We start from the raw sequence: 24,405 nt of genomic DNA on the forward strand, positions 1-24,405 counted from the left end.
AGCTGGGTGTGCAGAGAGTACAGAAGGATTTGAAAGACAAAGCCACGAGTCAGAGAGAAGGAGAGAGAAAGCCGGACGGCCCTGGTGCAGCGTCCTAGGCAGAGGCCCAGTCCTGGCGGGGGCCGCGTGGAGGCTGGTGCTGTTGCCACAGTCCCTTTGCACCTGCAGACACGGCCGTTCATGCCACCTAACTGCACGTGCGTATTGAGAGACCAGAGAGCACGCAGTGAAAGAAGGTGTGTGGAGGAGCCGGCAGCACGGGTCCGTTCACGCTGGACTGAGGGGCAGGGAAACTTGGGGGCCTGGGAAGGGTGGGGGAGGGACCCGAGGGGCTCGTGGGGCTGACAGGGCTCCAGTCCTCCACCCGGCACCGCGAGGTGCTTGGAGAGGAAGCTTGCTGGTCCTTTGGGCCATTTCCCCAGAGGATCTGTGCGCTTTCTGTTCCATGTTGCACTTCAAGACCAAGTTCAGAAGCGTGTGCATCGGAAGTGACCGTGGACAGTGCGTGGACTAGCGCCCAGGCCAGGGAGGGAACGGCATGGAATGGAGAATGCCTGGGACCGTCCTCCTGGCCTCCCCAGCTGTCCCCTGCACCCCTCTGCAGGCACCCAGCCCTGGCTGGCCAGAAAGGAGGAAACTCCCCGCCGTTTCCTTTTCTCACCATGAAGGAGGTGACAGGTATTTGTTCCTGAAACTCATGTGTGAGCTGGTTTTACACAGGAGTGAGACTCTGCCCAGAGAGACCAGAGGACGGCCGGGAGCCCTGCCCAGGCTGCGGGAGGGTGCGTCTGTGGCCTGCAGACGGGGAGCAACGTCTGCTGGACACGGGGCTTCGGAGCCCCAGTGAGTCGCATCTGCAGGGGGCTGCGTAGTCGGCTCTGTCCCTCCGTGGGTCCTCGGGGCCTGGTGTCCCTGTTTCTAAGGGAAGGGTGGAAAGACGATGCCCGAGTCCCCGCAGTGCACACCACCGCGGCCCACCTGTGCCCAGCGTCACTTTCTTGTTCCCATTTTTTGTCCCAACCTCAGACGAGGGTCAACAAGACCGTCCAGCTGTGCTTGGGCCCCTGGGGAAATGGAGGCAAAGCCCACAGAAGCACAGGTGTGTCCCGTGGGCAGCTGGCCGCAGAGCAGCATCCAGGCTGCGGGGACCAGGGGGCGCGGCTAAAGCCTGGGCACCAAGGGGCACTGTTTAAAAAGAATCCATGCTCGTAGTTGCTGTTTTGAGGCTTTTCACCCAAAGTGCTTCACAAGCTCATGGAACAGCAGCGTGCGAACACACCTAATGCACACCCATGCGTGCACGCACACACACACACACGCACACACGTGCACACACGCACACACACGCGTGCATGCCTCTGAGACTGCGGGGCGGTCGGCAGTCGCGTGCCCGGCAAGCTCCCCTCTCCCTGGGTGGCAGAGCCCCTCCGTGGGGGAGACAGAGGAGCCAGCTCGTCCAGCGCTGCCTTCAGCTCCGGTTCCTGCTGCCTACTGAGAAGTCGCCGCTTCCTGGAGGGGGACGGCCATTTCCAGCCGTGTGCTTCCAACGGGAGGCAGGATCAACTGAGGGAGGAGAATCTCGTGGGTCAGCGAGAGCCATGGGCAGCCGGGGGAGAGAGTGGTCTGCAGTCAAGTTCAGGGTGTGTTGGGAGGAGAGAGCGGGGGCGGGGGAGGGCTCAGATGCCGGCCATGGGTCCTCCTGTCCACGTGACCCCTGTTTATCCCTGTCCAGCTCTGTCCCTCGCCACCACACCTGTGAACCTCCTGATCCCTCGGCAAAAAACCACCCGAATCAAGGAGCCACGGCCCGGAGCCAGAGGGGCAGACGCGGAGCTGCCTGGCTTCTCCAGGTAGTGGACCTGCACCTGCCGCCCTGTGCTGGCGCCACCACGGACCCTGGACCGAGGGGCCTTCCGTAGAATCCAGGTGAGCAGACGGAGGTGTTTCTAGGACAGTGTTTTTCAGGACCCATTTGGGGACAGGGCTGTGACAGTGGAGTTGGAGCCTGTGCCATGCTGCTTGTCTAAACAAAGAAGTCTGACCTTGGAGCTCCGCTGAGAAAGGACAGGCTATGCAAAGCACCCATCTCCACCCTGTTAAAAATGTCTGGGTGCTAGGCCAGGCTTCCTTGCTGGGCAGAGTGAGGACCTGGTCCCTGTGGGGCAGCCTGGCCACTATTTGCATAAACTGCTTCAGGCATCTAAGAAGAGTGTTAGCAGTGAGTGGCCCTAAAGGTAGCTTTTCTTGGCTAGATGCAGACTTGGCACTGACTCTGTGACCTCATGCAAGTCTCTCAACCTCTCTGATTCACAGTTTCTAAGTCTCTCAGCTAAGGAGCTGGGCTTGGGAATGAAGGCCACCTTCAGGGCCTGTGGGCTGCACTCTGGGCCCGACAAACCTGCTCTGCGTGTTATTCCAATTCCGTGCTCGCGGCCTCTGAGCTCTGTGTGGGCATCAGGCCCACTTTACAGATGAGAAGGTGAGGCTCAGGGGATTCCTTGTGCCTCAGCCCACAGCTGGGCTACTGCAGAACCAGCCTTCGTTCCCTGCAGCTTTGACCCCCTTCTCTCACGTACGATGACCACTTGTGCAGCCGCCCCCTGGCTCCCCAACGCCCAGCTGCCGTATCACTGCAGGGCTGCCCTCGCGTGCCAGCGTTACGGGGGCAGGGTGGGTGTGCACGGTGCTCACAGGCACCCGACAGGCGGTGACACCCGGAACCCACCAGCAGGAGCACTCAGGACGTGAAGGTCACCCGCCCGAGAGCTGCTCGGCCCTGTGGCCCCCACGGCTCTTCCTCGCGGTGCCCGCTGGCCCTGGCAGGCACTGATCTGCGGTCACTGTTCGTTAGTGACCTCTAGAACCGTGCACAAGTGGAATGTCACAGTTTGTACTTTGAAAACTCTCTATTTTTTGCCCGGTGGGGGAGCGCGGCCCCTCGCGGAGCACAGAGGTTTCAAGATGCACCTGTGATGTAGCTTGTGTGTGAGCTTTGTCCCTGTGACACGAATACCTGACCAGAATAACTTGGAGGAGGGACAGTTTACTTGGGGCTCACGGTTCACATCATGGCCAAGGGGCGTGGGGAGGAGTGGGCCCCAACTGTGGCAGGAGGAAGAAGAGGGAAGGGGCCAAAGGGCAGCTGTGTCCCTCCAGGGACCACCTCCTGGCCACGCCCGCCTGCTGACAGTGACCACCAGACAGTCCCGTCACACTGGTGGGCCGACCAGGTCCCAGCCCGGCCATTTCCCCTCCTAACACCCTGCATGGACGCAGGAGCGTGCTGCGGCCGGAGCCGTCTGCCCACTTTCCGAGGTTGGAGCGTGACCTCCCGGGGAGCGGTCAGGGCTGGGGATGGTGCTGAGTTGGGGCAGTACACAGCAGGGGCCATCAGTCAGGGATGGCATCAGTGTCAGTGAAGGCCTCGAGGGGCTACAGGTGGGGAGTCGGTGCCTCGGGACACCTTCTGGCCTGCGGGGACCCAGCAAGAGGCCGGCTCTGAGGCAGAGCCAGGCTCCTGGACAGGGCTGCTGCCCAGTTCTCCCCACAGTGCTGGGGAGTGGGCTGAGGTCAGCTGAAGGCATTTGTCACAGCAGCAGGAAGGACGAAGACGGCAGTGGTCAGCTGCTCTGGTTGGTCGCGACGTGGTGCTGGACCCGCAGGGTGGGCTCATCAGCCCGTTCCTGTTGCCTCCAGCTCCAGGCCATCAGGAGTCAAGTCACGGGACACCGGGGGGAAGCCTTTGCACAGCACCACCGCTGCGGTGGGGTCACCTGTCCTTTGTCCCGGCCCTGGCCCCCTGAAGGGTCGCGCTGTCCTCCTAGAGCTTGTGAATATGGCATTCTGCAGGTGACCTGGGTTATGGACCTGAGGGCAGGCATCGTCCTGGGTACCTGGCTGTGCCCCGTCTGGTCACACGAGCTGGAGGGAGACGCCGCGGGAGGCAGCCGGGTGTCCCTGTGTCCTCATCACCCCTCATCACCCCATGCGCTCAGTCTTCTTTGGAATTCTAATTCTCACGGATGGTTAGTTCTCAGTGTTCGAAGTCCTCGCTGGGCACGGGGTGCTCCCCGCGTCCCCACAGGCTGACGGGATCCTCATCCCTCCTCTTTGGTGACGTTCGATCCTTTCGTCCCCTTATTGTTGAGCCGAGTTCACAGCTGCCACCTGCCCGGCCTTTTCTATTTGCCTCAATTGTCCTTTGCCGTCTGCCTTCTGCGAGGGGACGAGGGGACGAGGGGACGAGGGGACGAGGGACGCCAGCACAGCACGCTCCCCGTTGTTGGCCACCCAGGGTCCCTCCTCCCGGGACTTGCTGGTTCTCTCACCGCCTGCCCTGGAGTGGCTGCCCCTGCTTCAGGTGTGACACCCTCCAGGACGGACACTGGGTCTCCTGGAGCCTCGCGTTGTCCCTGAGTCCCAGGACTTCCGTCCCGCGCCGGCCGTGGTCCGCTGGGTGTGCCCGGAGCTCCGCCACGGCCTCCTGCTCGGCGTCTGCTGAGCTCCTCAGATCTCGGGTGAGGTTCTCCCTGGTCCCGTTTGGACACTCCCAGATATTTCTTCAGGTTTTCCCGTCCCCCACCCCACAGGACTTCGATGGCAGAACTTCAAGCCGCGGCCTCGGCAGCACAGCGGCGCCTGCTCAGGGTTTCCGCCCCTGACCCCTGCGTTTCGTCGTGGTGGCGTCTCTTGCGTCTTCAGGCTCACCCGCATTTCACCTGCCTTCCCAAGAGGGTGACTGGGCTTGTGTCCTGAGTAAGGACAGGGCTCGGTCAAGGGCCTGCTCCCTGCTCTTCATTGAGCCCCGCCGTGTACTGCCCTATGCAAAGTGGCCCAGCTGTGTCCATGACTCCAGGGGGTCCCTGTGGAGCAAACTCTGCATCACATGCAGCTGGGGTCATTGGAACTGGAGGGTACAGACCTCTGCAGGGGTCTGAACCCTTTGCCTTATGTAAATGAACTGTGGCTGGTGCTCGGTCTCCTCATGGCAACCGAGCCCCCAACCCTCCTCACAACCTGTTCTGGGTGATTATTGTACTCATTTTGCAGATGGGGAAACTGAGGCACAGAGAGGTTGAGTCACCTGGTCACGGGCACTCAGTGAGAAGCACCAGAGCCTAGATTTGAACCTGGTGGTCTAAATCTGGAGCCCCAGTTCTCGTGCACCCCATTGTTTGGCTCTGGAACCCCCTTTACACAAGGGGACATGAGCACAGATAGGGACAGTCACCACCCAAGGTGACAGGGCAAGCGGTGGTGGAGGGGCACTGGCTGTAGCAGCAGCCTCTGGCCGTGCCTGGGAGGGGCCGGCCTGGGTGTCTGGGGCTCACCTCGCTGGCCGGGGACTTCCTGAGGACAGAGACGCAGGGCTGCGGTGCCCAGCTGGTGTGGGACATGCAGTGGGATCCCTCATGGTGGCCGTCAGGGGCCTTGGCCTCACCATTCACCCAGCAAGGTAGGCTCCCGAGTCTGGGGGCTCGTCTGTCACGGGGGCCACACCACGCCCTCCAGGACCAGCGTGGTCACACAGGTGAGGCACGTGGTTAGGGGCTGAGGCCGCAATGAACACAGAGACGGCAGTCACGCCTGCTGGCGCCCCACCCTGGGTCTGCTCTGCCCCGGGTGACCCAGTCTCCTTCCTGGGATGGCCGGGAGGCTCTGATGGACGGTGCCTTCGTAGACTCCTGAGCAGGAAGAAAACAAAGCCAAGGACACTCCCTGCTCTGAGGTCTCGACCATTTCCTCTTTCACAGGTGGAGAGCAGCACATCAAAACCAGGAGCCCAGCCGCAAGGTTGCTGTGGGTCCAGGAAACTCCACCCAGGCCGCAGAGCTGAGCTGGGTGGCAGGAGGGCTGCGGAGGGCCGCTGGTGCCGCCGGGGCCTGTGCCAAGCACCACACGCACAGCGCCCTTTCCCGGGGGCTCTGGCTGCTGCCATGGGACCCTGCAGTGCCCAGAGTGCCCCAGAGTGCCCATGATGTCCCAGAGTGCCCCACAGTGCCCACAGTGCCCAGAGTGCTCCAGAGTGTCCATGATGTCCCAGAGTGCCCACAGTGCCTACAGTGCCCCAGAGTGCCCATGATGTCCCAGAGTGCCCCAGAGTGTCCATGATGTCCCAGAGTGTCCCAGAGTGCCCACAGCGCCCAGAGTGCCCATGATGTCCCAGAGTGTCCCAGAGTGCCCACAGTGCCTACAGTGCCCCAGAGTGCCCATGATGTCCCAGAGTGCCCACAGCGCCCAGAGTGCCCATGATGTCCCAGAGTGTCCCAGAGTGCCCCACAGTGCCCAGAGTGCCCAGAGTGCCCCAGAGTGTCCATGATGTCCCAGAGTGCCCAGAGTGCCCACTGTGCCTACTGTGCCCAGAGTGCCCCAGAGTGTCCATGATGTCCCCGAGTGTCCCAGAGTGCCCTCAGTGCTCAGAGTGCCCCAGAGTGCCCATGATGTCCCAGAGTGCCCCAGAGTGCCCACAGTGCCCCAGAGTGTCCATGATGTCCCAGAGTGCCCACTATGCCCACTGTGCCCTGTGGCCGGGTTTGGCCCTGGGCCCCTGCAGAGCACCCTGGACCTGCGCTGTCCCACTACTTCTGATGTGGCCATGATGCCGGGCTGCAGGGAGCTTCCCTGGCACAGTGGTGGTCCGAGCCTGGTTCTGGGCACAGGGTCACGGCTGGTGCTGCAGAGGTGCCCAGGGAAGCTGCAGCCGAGCTTGCCAGGGCCCAGGGGAGTGTGGTGACTGTGCCCAGAGCCCCCAGGAGCAGAGCCAAGCAGGGCGCACGCGGGTGTGGGAGCAGGTGTCTGTGACGTGCCCCCCCCCACAGCTCGTCTCCATCCTGATGCTGCACAGAGTCCCCGAGGGAATCCTGTCACTGTCAGTGAGACCCACAGGGGGCCTGGAGGGGTGTTATGTCATCTCTACTGATGACAGAAATGACGCCGTGTGGCTTTCTCTTCCTTAAACCTGCAGAACCCATTTCTTGTCGCCCGAGTTATTTCTGGCTCTGGGTTCAGAGTGTCTAGAAGCTGCGTTACCCTTGTCAGGTAACCTGAAAGGGGACCTCACTGAGACTCATTTCTCAAGTTTCTGTGGCACACCTATGTGGCAGCCCCAGCGCAGAGGACATGGCAGGAGGACAATAGCCTCGATCAGGGGCTTCCTTCCAGGGCTGGGGCACAACAATCTGTAGGCCAGCCGTGCACAGGACAGCAGGGACAGCGCCACAGAAGGAAGCCCTGAGCAGGCACCCAGGGCCCCCGGAACCCCCCAGGGCTCTGCTGGGAAAGGCACTGGGGCTCGGCCGAGCTGCGGGACTGCAGTCCACCACTTAGCACTGTGGCCCTCGGGCCCTCGTCCTGTGGACTGGTACCCTCACAGGTTCCTGGAGAGACCCTCTGGTTCTGGGTCTGCTGTAGAACACAGAAGGCGAGTCCATTAGAGGGCGGGTCACCCCTGCCGTGCCCTGGGCACTGTGCTGGGTCAGGTGGGAAGATGCCCAATTCCCAGCTTGTGCCCTGGGTGCAGCTGTGAGGAGGAGAACGTGGCCAGCCAGAGCTCGGGGTTTAGAAGTGCACGTCCCTCAGCCAAAGGCCTTGGGTGGCGAGGAGAGTAGATGAGATGCAGAAGCAGAGTCAGTGCTGGTGTCACGAGCGGCAGCAGTGGGTGGTCTCATGATTCAGACCATCACCATCACCTTAGTCACCATCAACATGACCAGCATCACCATTGCCACCATTGTCACCATCATCACCATGACCATGACCATCATCATCAAAATCACCACCATCATCACCATCAACAGCATCATCACCATCAACACCATCATCACCGTCTCCATCATCACCATAATCTCCACCGTCATCACCATAACCATAACCTCCACCATTTTCACCATCACCGTCTCCATCATTACCATCAACACCATCATCACCATAATCTCTATTATCACCACCATCACCATATCACTACCATCATCACCATAATCTCCACCATCACCATCATCACCATCACCACCATCACTATCATCACCATCATCACCATCGCCATCTCCACCATCATCACCATAATCTCCACCGTCATCACCATAACCATAACCTCCACCATTTTCACCATCACTGTCTCCATCATTACCATCAACACCATCATCACCATAATCTCTATTATCACCACCATCACCATTATCACTACCATCATCACCATAATCACCACCATCACCATCATCACCATCATCACCATCGCCATCTCCACCATCGCCATCTCCACCATCATCACCATAATCACCACCATCACCACCATCACTATCATCACCATCATCACCATCATCACCATCACCATCTCCACCATCGCCATCTCCACCATCGCCATCTCCACCATCATCACCATAATCTCCACCTCACATCTCCATCATCACCACATCATCATTATACAGACACAGACTTGCTAAACCAGCTGGGTATAGTCTCAAACTCAAGAGTTGACAGGGAGCAGTGGGGCAGAGTTGGTGCAGCAGGAGGTCACCAAGTCCTCAGGTGTGCTGGGGTGTAGAGGGCTGGTGAGGGGTTTTTCCACTCCAGTGCCTGCCCCTGACTGTGAGAGGCCAGGGATAGTGGTGCCGGCCTCTGACCACCTTCCCAATCACCCTTCGGTCCTGTTCAGGGGCAGTGGTGCTGCAGGAGGAATCGGGGTGTGGTTTTGCAGTCAGGCGATGGCCTTTCTGAGGGAGCCTTGGCCTTGGCATCTGCAGAAATAGCTCTGGTTTCTCTACCAGAGCCGTGGCCAGCAGTGCCGCTTTCAGAGGGAGGCGGAGCTGCCCTGAATCCCACCCCCTTCACCCCAAGGAGCAGCAAGGCTCAGTGCGGGCACCACGTCTCGCCATGAGGACGTGCCACCCACCGGACTTGACCCCAGGTCAGGCGGCAGGCGGACATGCAGGGGAGAGTGGGAAGACCGTGGTCTGGGTCTCTGTGCCGGGGTTCCCTCCAAGGACAGGAGTAACGGTATCACGTTGGTCCGCAGTGCCCAAGGGTCTTGTGAAGGACGGCGGGGACGAGAGCCTTCCCAGCTGGAAGCACCAGTGTGGCTGTCCCCAATTCAGACACATGTGGGGTCAAGAAGCCCTCAGGCTGCACTGTCCCGTAGAACTGGAGATGTCCTGCGCGTCACCGTCACCTGTGCTCTAGGACACAGCTGCTCCTGTGGGACGATGGTTGCTCCAGGTGGAACCTCACGGCTGTGGGAGAGGGGGACGCATAGCTCTCCAAGGAGGTTTCCAGGCGTGGCCAAGTGGCCTGTGTGGCTCAGGGCGTGTCTCCGACGACTCCACAGCGGCTGGAACTGGACCAGAGGGGCCCCCGCTGCGGCCCGGACGCCCACCTCCAGCAGCCCTCCCAGGTGCCCACACTCTGGCCCACTGTGAGCGCTGACCCCTGGTGAGCCCCTTGGCCCTCCACTCCCTCCTGGGCCCCACCTCTGTCAACGTCCTGCCCTCCCCTGTCTCCTGAGCTCACTCCAGTACATCTTCTTAGATGTGCCCCATGCCCGCCACAGAGCGGCCTGATCCGTGCCCAGGGGCTGGGGAACCACGTTCCTGCCACCCGCAGACCCTGGCCCGTGAGGCACAGCAAGCCCCGCAGACCCAGCCAAGTGCCGCGGGCTCCCAGGAGTCAGGGACGCTCCTGGGTGGGCTGACACAGCAGTGGGGCCCAGGGACCAGGCTGCCTTCCTCTCCAGGGAGCTGTCCTCGGCACGTCCCCCTGGGGTCTGCCCCCTCCCGCACCCAGAAGCCCCCCTAGTCCACACCTGACCTCAGGCACAACAGCCTCCTGCCCGCTGCCCAGGGTAGGCGCCTCGTGGGCTGAACACACGGAGCCACAGCAGAGCCACCAAGACCCTCTGTGCATCTATAAGACATGACGGCTGTGTGTCCTGGGCCTCACAGACGTCAGGGCCGCGGTCAGGGCTCAGAGCCATGGCCTCACGAGAGGCCCCTGAGGCCCCAGAGGGAGGGCTGCGGAGGCCACTTGTCAGGGCACCTCTGTGACAGGCCTGGGTGCCCAGGGTGGGCAGGGGATGCACCAGACCCGGCTTGCTGCCTCCCTGTTGGTAACAAGGTCCCTTTCCCAAGCCCCCCATCAGTGCCTGAGGACCCGCCCTATGGCCCTGCAGAGACCCCTGTGCTCAGAGGAGGGAGCCCGCTGCTGGGGCTCCCCAGGTCCTCACGTCTCTGACACTCTGGCTCCCTCTAGTGACCAGACTGGAGAACTACATGGGACTGAGGCGAGCACCTTCTGGGCTAAAGGCTGAGGAGGGGCCTTGGTCCGAGGAGGGGCGTGGGACGAGCAGGTGGTGTCTGTGCTGCTGGCCACGCCCCACACCTGGGGAACTCTGGCCGCCTGGCTGTTTGGGGCCAGGGAAAGGACACTGAGTGCAGGTAGTGTCGGAACGCCTTGGGCAGGTGGCATTCCTTCTCTGGGCCTCTGTGTTCTCATAGAAAGGCGAGTGCGTGGGACTGGAGGGGCGGGCCGTGGGCACCGGGCAGCAACGTGTCTCTTGGTCTCGGATAGAAAAGTGGCTGAAGAGAAGACGGACAGCGCCAAGTGCCTGTGGGCATGCAGAGCGAGAGAAAGTGCTACGGCCACTCTGGGAGGTTCTGAGGAGTGTCCCCCGTGTCCTGCCCCCGCGACCACACCTCTGCCCTGGCACCCACACAAGGGAGACAGTCCCTGGTCACCTCAAGACACGGATAGGCTCATAGCCACAGTCCTCATTTTAGACAAAAAGTGGGAGCTGCTGGCATTGGGGACGAGCCAGCTGCCGCAACCCCTCCCACTAACCCAGTGTGGAGCATGCGCAGTGCCCCTCACCCCAGCACCTCGGCTACCCCGAGGCAGGACGTGCTGGACCTCGGGGGGTGGGTGAGATGGGGAGTGGCCCTGTGCACAGGCCCCTGATGTTCCCTCTGTCCTTCCTGGACGCTAGCCTCAGCTGTCACACCGGCTGCAGGGGACACACCTCCAGGGAAGCTTGCATGGAGGGAAGAGGCTGTGGGGTCAGCGTCCCCTGCCTTCCCCTCCACACTGCACCCAGCCTCCGGGGAGAGGCCTGGGCTGGGCGGTGGACGTGCGTGGACTGGGGGTTCTGAGGTCCCGCCAGGAGGCCTGAGCGCGGAGACCGGAGGGCATGCGCTTCCTTGCCGCCGAGTGCTCTGTGTGGTTTCCTTGGCGACCGGCTGCTGTCAGAAAAACAGACGGAGCAGGGAACAGGCCGGGTCAGGCAGGGGAGAGGCCTGGGGAGCTCACGCACACGGGGAGGGGCGGAAGTGGTCGGAGCGGGCGCCCCTCGTGCCCGCGCCCCTTCCACCCCTGGGGCTTTGCATGATTGTGGTCACTCCGTGTTTGCAGATTAGGTCTCATTTTCCCACCGGGGAGGATGATGATCCCAGGGATGGTTCTGGAAGGGCCAGCTGTGGGAGAAGGACCAGAACGGCGGCCCTTTCCCCCACGTGGGCTTGACTGTGGGCCTGGGTCTGTCCAGGGCTGCAATGAGGACCTGCCCCCTCGGCTCACTGAGGCTCTGCGCTCAGTCCTGGGAAGCCGGGACGTCCACAGCACGTGACACGTCACGTCTCCAGAAAGGCTGTCACTTAGGCCACCCTGCCCTCCCTGTGGGTGCTGCCCTCGAGGCCCACCGTCCCTGCTGTCTAAGAGGTGGGCAGCAACCCCAGGGACCCACCACCTCCAGATCGTGGGCAGAGGGAGCCTGGTCTTGGTGGTCCATGGTGGCCACAGAGTGGCGCTGTTGAGCACCCTGCTCCTCTGCGGGGAGGGCAGCGGCCCTGGTCTGCAGAGCAGGCTCCAAAACAACACTGGTGTTCGCTCCCAAACAAGCCGCTGGGCACAGAGCACCAGGGACTGGGTCCAGAGGCGTTTCCGTCCTTAAAGAGTGGGCGCAGCATCCCCAGGGTCACACAGGCTGGGGACCGGGCTCCTGACACGCCCCTGCACTAAGGGTGGGTGGCTGTCCCAAGGTGTTCAGAGATGACCTGGCCCCAGCCGAGGACCCTGTGGAGACAGGCTTGGGGCCGGTGGGCAGGAACCAGGCTTCCGAGTTAGACGGCTCCTGTGCAAATCTTGGTGCCGCACATCTGTGGACTTTGGGCAGGGGCTGACCGCTCAGGGCTCAGAGGGTGGACGTTAGACGGCGTGCGTCCGACAGGCCGTTGCCAGGAGGAGAGGGAGTATCGCCCAGAGCCCCCCCTGGGGGTCCCACTCCTGACAGCCGCCTGCAGTGGTGCCCACCTTCCTCACGCTCGCCCCTCCTCCTGTTTCTGGAGGGTTCCGCTTCTCCACTCCCTCGTTTTGAAGGTCATTTTGCTTGTGAAGCCAGGACATTGCAGAGCAGGCAGAGGGCTCCTGGGGCAGGGGCCCGCAGGCGGGTGGCCATGCCCAGGGCCGCGCACGCCCTCCTTCCTGGCCTGGGCCTCACCAGCACAGGGCTGCCTGGTCTCCCGTGACGGGCGGCGGGGCTCGTGCCAGGAGAGCACGGCTGGAGGAGCCTGCAGCCTCGGCCCCCCAGGGGCAGCGGGGGGCAGCACCAGGTCACCTACCTGGCCTGGCCTGTCATCTGCCACTTGAAAAGGGAGCGGAGGGTCATTTAAAAAGATCTGGAGAACCCACGGAGGTGTGAGTTTGCCACTGCGATGCGGGTTCACCCCTCGGGAGCGTAGGGGGCTTTCTGTCCAGAACACCTGCCGCCCGTGTCCTGCCGCTGGCTTTCAGTTGACGTCACGTCATGAGCATGTCCCAGTAATAACAAGAGCAGGGGCACAGCAACGGGTGTGGGGAGGAACTGTTGGGTCTGCATGACGCTCATCTGGGCCCCAGCGTGGTGCGCGCCGAGTTCCCGTGGAGTCCCAGGACAGGCAGGACGCTGCGTGCCACCCGGTCCTCTCGCCACAGCCCTGAGCTCCTCTGTCACAGCTGCCGGACTCCAGGACGGCTGAGATGGCATCGCTGGCACAGTCTGTGGATTCCTGCCAGGATCCCCCAAGGCCAGGGGTCAGCTCCAGCTCAGCCCGACCTTCTGGAATCGTTCAGCTGCAGATCAGGCCTTTCCCCGGGAGGCTGAGAGCCTGAGGGTCCGAGTGGCATGGCCCTCTGTGCCCCCTGCCAGCTCCCAGACAAGCGCTGTGGGGCCGTGGGTCCCCGGCTCACTGCCAGCAGGGCCGTCTGCGGTCTGAGCAGCCCTTGTGACGAAGCTGAGGGTGGGAGGCTGGGGACCCGGCCACCCGCGGTCTTCACGGTCTTGTGGCCCCACTGCCTGCCGCGGATGCCCAGCCCCTTCCTGCAGGGAGATAAGCATCTTCTTGAGAAGGCAGCACCTTCTGGCCCAAACGGGCTGCCTGGGCCTCCTGAGGCTGCTGGGGCCTGGGGGCCGCGGGGACCCATCCATCACGGGGCCCTTTGATTGTGATAAGGGTCTGCTCTGCAGGGTGGGGAGAGGTTTATGGCCTGCTTCCCAGGCCTCGGAGGGGTGTATGGCCCGCAGGCCTGGTGAGTGGACAAGAGAGCAGCACCCACGGACTTTCGGGACGTGTCTCCTGTGCTCACCGTACCTCAGGGAAGCTGGCGGACGCAGCCAGGCTCCGGAGGCTGCGTGGTGGATGGCTGCTGGCCTAAAGCGCCTGGGTGTGGGCAGCCCCACATGTGGGGGCAGGGGCCTGAGGCTGGGCCCTGGGAACCTCTGACCCAGGAGAGACCAGGCCACCCCGAGGCCTCCGGTCACATCCTGGAGGACCGCTTGCTCCCAGGGCCTCGGTGGGCCACATGTCACCAGGCTCAGTAAGACCCGGAGCCTCAAAGGCAGCCTCGGGGCCCGGAGCTCACGGTGTGGCCTCTGCCCATCCGCCTCTGCACCCAGGATCCGAAGGTCTCCCCGGCCGGCAGGTGTCCCTCCAGGTCCCGAGCTCTCCCCGATGTTCTGACTGTGTCGCGGCTCTCTTCTGACCTGGGGTCTGGTCTACCTGGTCAACGTCCCATGGACACTTGGGAGAAGGGTCCCACTGTGGCTGGACACTCTGCGAATGGCCACTGGGCCCTGTGTGGTGGTGCTGCCGCCCTCTGTCCCTGCCCATCCGCTGGCCGTGGGTCTGGGTGCCGGGAGATGGCACCTGCTGCAGTGGCGCTGTCCCCCTCAGGGCTCAGTACGGGGGGCTGGTGCCGGGCACCACAGCTGGGATGGCCGCGTCCCCCTGCAAGCTGGCATTTACCTCGTGGTGTCCCCGCAGTGCTGGCCCTCCCGCTACGCCGTCCCTGCCTTTGCCATCAGTGCTGTCCTCTGCCTGGGCCTGGGCCGTGGTGTGCTGGTGCCTGTCCTTGTACCTCAGTCACCTGACATGAGTGTCACTGGGCAGCGCATTAGGCCACTTATGCTCCTGCCACCAGCCCGTCCCCACTGTGCCGGAGGCCACCACAGGACTGTCGTCTGGCTGCTTCCGTCCGTCTGTCCTCCTGGTTTTATTTCCTCTCCCCTCCCCCTGCCTCTGCCGGCCACTGGGACGTTCTTACTTTAGAATTCGATTTGACTGTCATTCCTGGTATTTCTTTGGATACTTTTTAGTGTTGTCCCGCCACATTGTACACACGTCACCGTCTTCAAGTGTTTTCTAAAATTAAGTCACAGTGAGCCAGTTGGTGACTCTGAGGGAGAGCTGGTCCCTGCAGGCACGGCCCTGACCGCTCGACGTAACTCGATTCACTATGTGCTCCTGCCAGTGACAACGCGGATCATGTCCTTAGTTCCCAGTGAAGGCATTAAAGGCACAGAGAGGTTGAGTCACTTGGCTAAGGCTGCACTGCCAACACTGGCAGGAGAGGCTTGACTCAGAGTCCAGGCTGATGACCACCAGCAGCCCTATGCAGGGGTGGTGACATGCCAAGACCCCAGTGGGGACTGCACCGTAGAAGCCCTCTACTCTGAAAGGCTGGGCTCCGGACACCAGGAGGGCTCCACTGGCTGGTTTAGAAACATCAATGAAGGTGCGGTCACCAGGTGAGTGGCCCTGTGGCCCCGGGGCCGCCCAGTGTGGCAGGTAGGGGTCAGAGGCTGTGCGCTTCCAGGCTGCCCTCCCCTGCCCGGCCCTCTCCTCCCCCATCCCACCCTGTCCCTCTCCGTCTCTCCGTCTCTGTCCCCCCTGCTGCCTTCCTCTGTGTCCGTCTTTCTCACTGTCTGCGGGTCTCTGCTGCTCCTCTTGGTTTCTCCCCTCATCCCTCTCCTTCTGTCCTTCTGTCCCTCTGTCCTTCTCCCTCTTTCCTTCTGTCCCTCTGTCCTTCTCTCCTTCTGTCCCTCTGTCCCTCTCCTGGTCATCTCATACAGCCTGGAGCAGGTGTGGACATGGCCAGGCAGACACCTGGGGTCCCTGCCCCCCAGCCCTTCCCTGGTTGGGGGCTGGACCTGGGGTGGACGCAGGCTGGCTCTGGAGGGCAGGAGAAGCAGCTCTGGGGCTCTAGTGCTGACCGGCCCCAGGTGGCTTAGCCCAGGCCTCTGCCCACTCTGAGGCACTCAGGGATGCCCTCCCGTCATGAGGCTCCCCACGAGGAGGACAGAGGACCCTGGAGAAGGGCCAGTGCCCTCTGCCTCTGGCCTCCTTGCAATCCCCGGAGGCCTCACTCGGCCGTGGCCCTGGCCGCTCTGGCTCAGGAGCCTGGTGCTGGGAGTGCTCCAGGAGCCGCGGGGCCCGGGAGCGGTCAGGCCCCACCTGGCCAGCTCCTCGTGGCTCCCCTGGCCTGTCCCTCTCCCGTCCCCCATGCAGCTGCAGGCCTTGGTGTCCCTGTCCTGCCCCCCCTTCCTGAAGCTGCGCTCCTCAGGGCAGGACGCTGCCCCACTCCCATGTCCCACTCGGGTTTGTGGAAACCCTGTGCATCTGTGGAGGCCGCCCAGGGCCTCGAGCCCTCTCTGCCTCCCTTTGTGTGAGGGGCACCCTGTGACCCTCGGAGTCGGTTTCCTCAGCGCAGGACGGGCCAAGAGGAGGCGAGAGCCATGCCCTCCTCGGCTCCCTCCTGTGCAGTGGGCAGTGAGGCCTTACCCCAGGCCACGCCCTGGCAGGGGTCCTGTGGCCTCGGCCGGTGCACCTGGGAACAGCCTTCGGGGACTGCCATCCCGAGAGCCTCGGCGCCCCCTTGGTCCCTTCCAGGCAGCCCGGGCTGGCTCTGCTGTGGCCCTGGGCCCTTCAGAGGGTTGGCGGACCAGGAAGCCGGCCAGGTTCCCAGCAGGCCGGCCGCAGGGCCCTGGCGGGGGTGCCTGCCTCCTGCTCGAGGTCTGGCAGCAGGACGCCTTCCTGCTGTGCGTCCCCTGGGAGCCTGGCGGCTGGGCTCCCTTTGAAGCTACTGGGAACTCAGTGCCCAGGGCAGCTCTCAGGGATCCCAGGCGGGATGAGGCTCCCGTCACAGGCGCACGCTCGGGTGACTGGAACGTCCCGGCCACCCGGTCCCGCACGTTGCCTGTTTCCCAAGATGGCGTGGCTCCTTCAGGGGCGGAGGGGGCCAGCTTCCCGGGTTGCTGCAGGGCCTGGTGTGGCCTCTGTCCCCAAGGGCCTGGACAGCAAAGGCTCACTGTCACCACCATGGGCTGCACGTGACCCACGGCCACGGGCGTCCAGAGCACAAACCCAGACCCTCCGACCCCTGGCTCTCTGGGCCTAGCTTTTCTCTCTGTGAATGGCCGGGCCACCGTCCCCATGTCACAGTGGGGGAGGCCGGTGGGGGGTGTTTTCAAAGCCCCACGTGCTCCACGGCGTTTGTGGGATATGCACGTTCCCCAAGGAGCCAGCAGCCAGGCGCTGTCCTTGGCCTCCGCGTGGACATCCTGGGGACAGTGGTCTCCCTGGCTGGGGAGGCGGGAAGAAGCACACCTGGCGCTGGGCCCGGGTCCTTCTCACCTGCCACACTTTATGTCTGCAGACACTGAGGCTCAGGGGGCATGACCGCCCGAGCCCTGCCCAGGTGCTGGCCGCGGCTCGACCCCTTCAGTCCAGACCTGGGGGTGCCGAGGCCGAGGTGCAGGAGTCAGGCCTGGGCCGGGTTGTGTGCTGACGCCATCGGGGGCTTGGCTTCCACCAGCCCCGGGGAGGAGGTTCTGCAGGTGGGCGGGGGCCTGGCTGCCTCCTTCCTCTGCTCCACCCCCTGCCGCCTCTTCAGCTGCCTTCCCTCCTGGTTGCAGAAGGGCTGCAGGCACTCAGGGCCTGGCCTCCACACCACCCGCTCACAGGGAGGTAGACTGGCTCCCGGAGTGGCCTCCTCTCTCCCAGAAGCCTCCAGGACCCTGTCCTGTCTCCTCACACGCCACCCTGCCCTGTCCCTTAGAGAAGGGACCAGCTCCTCGACCCTGTGCCTGAATCCCCAGGAGGAGGCTGGGAGGGGTCCTGGGCCCTCTGCCCTGTCACAGGCCCCTCCCACCCACCAGGCTGGCACAGGCAGGATCCTGGGTGGCAGGGAGGTGTCTCTGGGGAGCGGTTGATGGTGGCCTGGCGGACTCTGAGCCGAGGGCTGCGGCCAGAGGGAGCCGTCCCAGGTGGCTTCACCCTATCTATGCGGCGGGCGAAGAGGCCGCGTCCTGTGGGCTGCAGCCCGAGACCTTGACTCACTTAAACAACCTGCTCAGCCAGGCTCGGTGGCCATGCTGTGATCCAGGCCAGAGGGCCACACTCTGTCCCTGCTCTCCTGGAGTGTGCAGAGGGCAGCAGGGCCTGGGCAGCGGGGCCTGGGCAGGGGGCCTGGGCAGGGGGCCTGGGCAGGGGGCCTGGGCAGCGGGGGGCTGGGCAGTGGTGCCTGCACTGGTGCTTCCAGACCTGACTGGGGGGCGTCGGTGGAGGTCTCGGGGCTGCCCTCACTGTGCACGCCCCTGTCCCTGTCTGTCCCCAGTCTCTGTCCCCGTCTCTGTCCCCTCAGCCTGCCCGTCCTGCCCTCCTCCCTCCACTCTGCTTCCTGCGGAGCCCGGTTCGTCCAGCCCCTGGCCGGGCCGATTTTCCTTAGTGCCCAATCTCACCTGCCAGTTTGTGAGACAAGCGCTCCTCTGTCCTCCTGGCCGGCCGAGGCCCCCTGTGAGGCCCTGGGCTCCGGGCAGCTTCCTCGCAGGCTCAGGGCTGCGCAGGACCCTGGCCGCGCAGGAAGGGCCGCCTGCCCTGCCCTCAGGCCTCCTCCAGGAGGGTTCCTTCTGGGGGTCGCTGGAGTGGGCTCCTCACCCCGCGGGGGCCGCCTGCGACTTAGCAGGGCTTCCTAAGGGGACACGGAGGATGTAGGCCTGTCTGGGGCCCTGGCCATGCGGTGCTCCAGGACAGCTGGGCTCCCAGGGGCAGGGGTCTGGGCAGAGCCTCCACCTTCCCTCCTGCTGCCCGGGGACAGCTGGTAGCCAAGGAGCTGCCCATGGCCGCCCACCTCTCTGGGCAGTGGGTGCCTGGTGCTGGCTGCTCTGCCCTAGGGCGGGACCTGCTGCAGGGCGCCTCCTTGTGTCCCCAGAGCCCCTCTGTTCAGTTTGAGAGGAGCCCAGGTGTCTGTGGGCCACTCCTCCCCCTGCCTTGCCTCGTTGTCCACTCGTCTGTCCTGCTCTGGGGACAGCGGGCCGAGCTCAGCCCTGCCTTCTCCCCGTCTCACAGAGGGCTGGGGCTGGGGACAGGGCAGGGACGGTTTCTCCCTTCACAGGGCCAACGAGCCCTCCGGCCTCCCTGAGGTGTCTCTAGGGGACGCTGCCCGTCACTGCTCTGTCTGGCTGCCCACACTCTGCTGCAGGTCTCAGGAGCTTGGAAGGGGCAGGGATGCATCCGGTCACTTGCCCCCAGTCCTGGCCAATCAGCATCGTAGTGCGTCAGAACGGTCTTCAGGGTCGTCCCAGACTCCAGACTCCTCTCCGGGTGGGAGAAAGGCTTTTCCAGGAGGTGACCCCGTGGGGACGTGGAGCTGGTCCTGAGGCTTGGGCCAGGCTCCTGGTCTCCTCCCGTCCACAGAGCTCTGGGTCCAGGCCTTGTCCCTGTGGCCTGGTGCCAATGGCCACCAGGGCCTGATCTTGCCGAAGGTCTGGCTGCTCTGCTCTGCGGGAGCCTGGGGGCCTGAGCTGCTGCCGTGTGCCAGACAGGAGCCTGGGGACCAGCCGTGCCCAACCGCAGAACCAGGGAGCAGTGACAGGCTCGGATCCGCCATGCGTTCCCGGCAGCTGCCCCAGGAGAAGCCCTTCTCCCAGATTCTGCTTGTAAGGAGGGCGTGGGGCGCGGATGTTGGCCAGACTCCCCTGCAGCTCTGTGTGATACGGGCATCCCTGGCAACGAGGCCCCCAGCATGCGGCCAGGCCAGCCTCTGCTACGGAGGCACCGCACGGTCCATTTAATTTTATTTTCGTTAAAAAAGCTAGTACTTGATTTTGTTATAAAGAAAAGCTCCAGTGTGTTTGGAGCAGGTTGGTGGGTGAGCTTCCCTTTCCAGCTGTGAAGTTTATGGACTCTGAATACAGATCAGATATTTCTAAAGAAAGTGGAGGGCCACATTAAGGACGTGCCCTAGGGAACACCGTGACCCTGGATTTGAAGACCTAGTGTACCAAGGGGCCTGTGGAGACCCCGCCACGTTCTTTACACTGATCATGTTGGTTTAAATACATCATCAAAATGAATACCCCTTTCCTTTACACTTTAAAATACAGCAACTAGGAAGTTTGGGTTCTAATCCTGGCCATTAATAGAGCTCTTTGACCTGAGTGAAGTCTCGGCTCCACCTGGACCTCAGGGTCCCACCACCAAATCAAAGAGTGGGCCGGTGGATTGAGGGCATTCAGGGGCTTTAAAGATCCCCACAGTAGTTGACTTCACCGTGCTTCTCTGCCTGGGCCAGGGACTAGCTCACACAAGCCTCCCTTCAAGGCTGAGCAGAGGACGGGACTTGCACCAGGACATCTGGGCACAGTTGGGCAAGTTGCTAACTGCAAAATGGAGCCTTTCCCAGCTTCTCTGAAGTTGCTGTGTGTCCGTGGAGAAGAACGGCACGATTTCTGAGCTACAATAAGATACGTGCACAGCTTCCTTCTGGGTGAGAGCACGGCCTCTCATTTACAGGATCCGCAGCAGGGTTTGGAGGCCACCTGGGAATGTGGAAGGGAGGTCTCCGAGATGGGGAATGAGCTCAGATAAGGAGGGTCGAGGCTGGTGGTGGTGGGGAGTCCGTGGCCTGCACTTCATAGAGATCCAGGCCTCGAGATGGCGCCCAGGGCACTCAGCGCTGGAAGCTGCTGCTCTGAGGCCTCCAGCCTCCTGCCGGCCTCCCCAGCACCCAGCGAGCGCCCGACAGGCTGGGGTCCCTGCGTAGCGCCTGCCCTGCCTTGTGCCCGGCCTCCCCGCATCTGGGCCAGACGCCTCCCTCTGGCTGCGGCCCGACGGGGAGCAAAGTGCCCTCTGCACCCCTCTCCTGGTGGCTGGGGACCCCTGGGGACGTGGAGCCACCAGTGTAAGCCTGGTCCCTGCAGGAGGACAGGGAGCCCCCTGACCTGGCCTGGGCCGGGCAGGGTGGAGTCTCAGGCCTGTGTGTCGTGGACCCTGTGCCCAGCGCAGCCCCGCACTCAGGCCCCGGTCCGGGCCACAGCAGCCCAGGGCTCCCCAGGGCTGGCTTGGGAGGAGGGGCCGTGGGGCTCCCTGCCTCACTGTGGTGCGGCCCTCCTTGGACGCCCCGCCCTCCTCCTCCACGTTTGGATGACCAGCCGCGGCCAGGCGGAGGAGGCCAGCCAGAGCCACGGGTGTCTCCACTTGTGAAAGGAAGACAGGCGGGAAGGCCCAGCCCGGAAACCACCCAGAACTCCAGGCTCTGCGGAGCTCCATCCTCGCGGGTCCTGGGGGACTGCTGGCCTCTGCACCAGGATGACCATCTTCCCCCCTCCTGGCCCTTGCTGGCACGACAAGGGGGCCGGGAGGAGGCTGGTGCCTCTGGACTTCCTGGTGGAGGCTGGTGGAGCCGAGGGGTGGGAAGGAGGGGGTGGGGGTGGGGATGGGAAGGAAGGGGTGGGGGTGGGGGGTTTCCCAAAAGGTCACATCCCTGTGCACGTGGGGGGACTCAGCACGAGCCGCCAGCCTCCCGCCAGCCTCCCAGCCTCCATGGGGACAGCCTTCCCCCAGTGGAGACATCAGAGGCTACTCAGAGCGGCCATTCCCCAGCGGCTGGGGAAGCCCTGGGAGCCAGCAGGGCCCCAGGCTCACTGCCCACCTGGCGTCCACAGTGGTGGCCCAGCTGGGACCTTCAGGACCGCTCAGCCAAGCTCCAAAGCAAACACAAGCACCCGAATGCCGTCCTTCTGCGTGAAATTAGAAAAGGAGCCCGAGCCGGTGGACGTCAGGTGGTGGGACCCGGAGCTGGAGGACATCAGGTGGCGGGATCCTTGGACATCAGGTGGAGGGACCCAGAGCTGGTGCGTCCCCTACGGCGCTGGGGTCCTGGAAGCTCTTCACACGGGAGGCTGCAGCTGTCTCCTGCCCTGAATCTGGGGGCTTGGCCCCCCCCAGAGTGCAGGGGGATGGTGTGAGGCAGAGGGGCCCTCAGTCCCCCACAGGGCCCTCTCGGGGCACTGGACGTGCAGCTTGGGACACTCGCCCAGCCCTGGCTGGAGACCCTGCTCCCCGCCCGCCGCGGGGGGCTGCCCCGCTCCTCTTCTAGCCCCTCCTGAGCCCCTCCCCTGGCCTCTGCAGGTGCAGGGCAGAGCGGAAGTGTGGAGAGGCCGGGGCTGGAGGCATCCTGACAGGGGACTCGGGGACAGGCTGCCTCACAAGGCCATGCCTCCTTCCCACCATGACCTTCGGAGTGGGTCCCTGGCTTTCTTCCTCCTCTGGCCTTGGTGACAGCAGGTGGGTCTGGCCCTTAGGCAGTTCCACTTTATGGCCACTTATAGGAGAATGTGGGACAGGTGACCTGGGACATGTTTTTGGCACATGCCACCTTTGGTCAGCGCTATGCTGGCGCATGCTTGGCTGATGGCTTTCCCTGTTCTTTGCTGCGTTGTACTCCACGGCAAGGGTGTCCCTGACTGGCCTACGCATCCCACCACTGATGGACATGGGGACAGGGCAGCGGGAACTCAGGGGTCCGTGCTTCCACACACACTTCCTGGTTAGATTGGGAGCGCCCAGTGGCGGGCAGCCTGGGGTGGGGAGAGGGTGCTCGGCCTCAGAGAATCTGCAGGCTGCTGGCCTCGGAGCCCTTCTGGAGCAGCCCTGTGATGCCTGGAGCCTGCCGGCCCTGAACACGGCTTTCTCTACATGGTCGTGAGACTCTGGAGACAGGAGAGCCAGGGCCAGGAAGGCTGGTGAGAGGCTGCGGTGGGGAGTGGGCTGCCCGCGGCCTGTGCGGCTCCTTGCTTCTGTCCCGCTCCTCACGGGCTGCTCTTGGCCTGAGTCAGCTCCGCCCCCTCCCGCCTGCAAGGAGACCCTGACCCCCAGGTGGACCTCTCGGGCGGCTGGCGGGGGTCCCGGACGACGGAGGACTCTGAGGCTGCGCAGGCGGCCCCCTCGCTGAGTGCTGGTGCCAGTGCCCGCCGTGCACCTGGGAGACGAGGCCCAGCTGATTGTCTCAAAGCCGACCAGCCAGGGAGTGGCAGAGCTGCGGAGTCCCGTCTCGCAGACCAGAGCAAGGTCACTGCGCTGTGACGGTGACCCGGGCTCTTGGCAAGGGCCCTGGAGGTCGCTGCCCCAGCTTCCCCTGGCCCGGAGGTGGCACTGCTGCCCTCCCCAGCGACTGCCTCGGGGTGCCAGCAGCTGGGCCTCCCCTGGGACCTCTGCCTCTGAGCCCTTGCAGTGACGGTGGTGCCACCGTAGTGACCACAGCGTGGTGACCGCAGCCGCACTCAGGACCCGCCATTCTCCCAAGTGACTGCTGAGCACAGGTGCCGTGAACCTCTGGGCTCGGGCTGAGGGTCTTCGTGTCCAGCCTTGGATAAGACACGGGGCCTTGTGCCTCGGCCTCCTCACCTCAGTGTCCCCTGTGCAGCAGCAGCTGTGACAGACCCGGCCCAAGGGGCTGTGAAGCTTCACAGGGGTGACCCTGCCCAGGTGCCCGGCCGAGGCCCAGGTACCGGCCTGTGGTTCTCACTGCCTGGTCCCTCCCCTGGGGAGGTGCATGAGGCCAGTTCCCCCCGGGGTGAGGAGGCACACGGGCCTGGGTCCACTCCTGGTGCCCGGGGCTGGGCGGCGTCCTGGAATGGTGGTCCACAGTGGGCTGGAGTGAGGGTCCCCGGCGTGAGAATGACCACCCCGTCCATCTCTTCCTGCTGAGCCCTCTGTGGTCACTGAGCGATTGTCCCCCGGGCAGCTGGAAACGCAGCACACGCGCAGCAGCAGGATCACGTCCTCGGTCCTGCAGGGGGACCTGGGATCACACGATTCCCGGGGGCTCACTGAGCCTGGCCACAGCCAGAGCTCTGGAGTGCCCGTGACCTTCCCTGTGCGTGGTCTGGCCATGCAGGTGGCACCTGAGGACACCACCTTGGAGAGGCACGTTTCCCACAGGACTTGGGAAGTTTCTAGGGACATTAGCAAGGGAGGTGGCTCACAGCACCTCTGACAGCCCCCAGCAGGACCAACTGGGCCCCACTGCAGCACCTGGGTGTCACCTGTGTGAATGTCCCAAGAGGCTAGCTTTGAGTTTGTGGTGGCTGTCGAGGTCCTGTGATGTTCTGGGGCAGTCAGGGCATTTTGGTCCCTGTGTTGTCTGGATAGGCCACTCATTTGGGGTCCTTGCTAGCCAGGATCTCAGTCCCCTGCCTGTCGTGGGCTCTGGGGACACTGGGGGCCTGAGGCTGGGGTGCAGGCAGCTCTCTGGAGAGATGCAGGAAGCAGCCAAGCCCACCTGACCTGGCGAGGCCCGCCCCTCCTGACCTCCAGCTCCTGAGCTCTAAAAGGACCGGTGACCAGACAGGGACCTCCCCTTGAGCAGTCCGTGAGGAGTGGGGACACTCATGCCAACCTCAGGCCAGATGCACTTATTTCCCTGTGGCAAAGGGAGACTGAGGATTCTGGGGGGGCGGGGGGACCGGCCAGGCTGATGCTGGAGAAGCCAAAGCCCGGGGTTCAGAGCGGCTGCACGTCACGCAGCCCCTGTCGGCGTGAATGGGGTATAGAGGGACTGCGGACGGGGATCCCAGTGGGTGTCGCTATCCAGGGGGCTCCAAGGTCAGCACGGTGGAGACGGCAGCCTGGACAGAGGGGCACAGACCCCGGGTGACCCCACTCCAGACCTGGGGCTGGTGGGCTGAGGGCGGGCGGAGGGGACGTGCCCACGCTGGGTGAGGGCCTTGGCAGCTCTGAGGGGCCAGGATCCGGGTGGTCCCCTGGATGGGGCCTGGGACCATTTCCCAGTGTCATCTGGGCATTGCTGGACACCTGCCTGGGGCTGGGG

The 24,405-nt window shown here is 63.7% G+C and overlaps 1 long non-coding RNA gene across 2 annotated transcripts; it reads left to right on the forward strand.

The window, feature by feature from the left end:
• Positions 1–356: 356 nt before the first annotated feature.
• Positions 357–7,010, forward strand: LOC124086792 (uncharacterized). Of its 2 annotated transcripts, XR_006849921.2 has the most exons (4): positions 357–1,640; positions 1,733–1,926; positions 3,850–5,530; positions 5,754–7,000. It is a non-coding gene; the product is annotated as an uncharacterized LOC124086792 (long non-coding RNA). The 2 variants fall into 2 exon arrangements; XR_006849919.2 differs by having other exon boundaries at positions 1,733–5,530; positions 5,754–7,010.
• The last annotated feature ends 17,395 nt before the right edge of the window (positions 7,011–24,405 follow it).

The sequence above is a fragment of the Marmota monax genome, unplaced genomic scaffold, assembly GCF_021218885.2.
Source record: "Marmota monax isolate L192 unplaced genomic scaffold, Marmota_monax_Labrador192_F-V1.1 WCK01_AAM20220418_F8-fsc00024, whole genome shotgun sequence".
In the NCBI taxonomy this organism is placed as follows: domain Eukaryota; kingdom Metazoa; phylum Chordata; class Mammalia; order Rodentia; family Sciuridae; genus Marmota; species Marmota monax.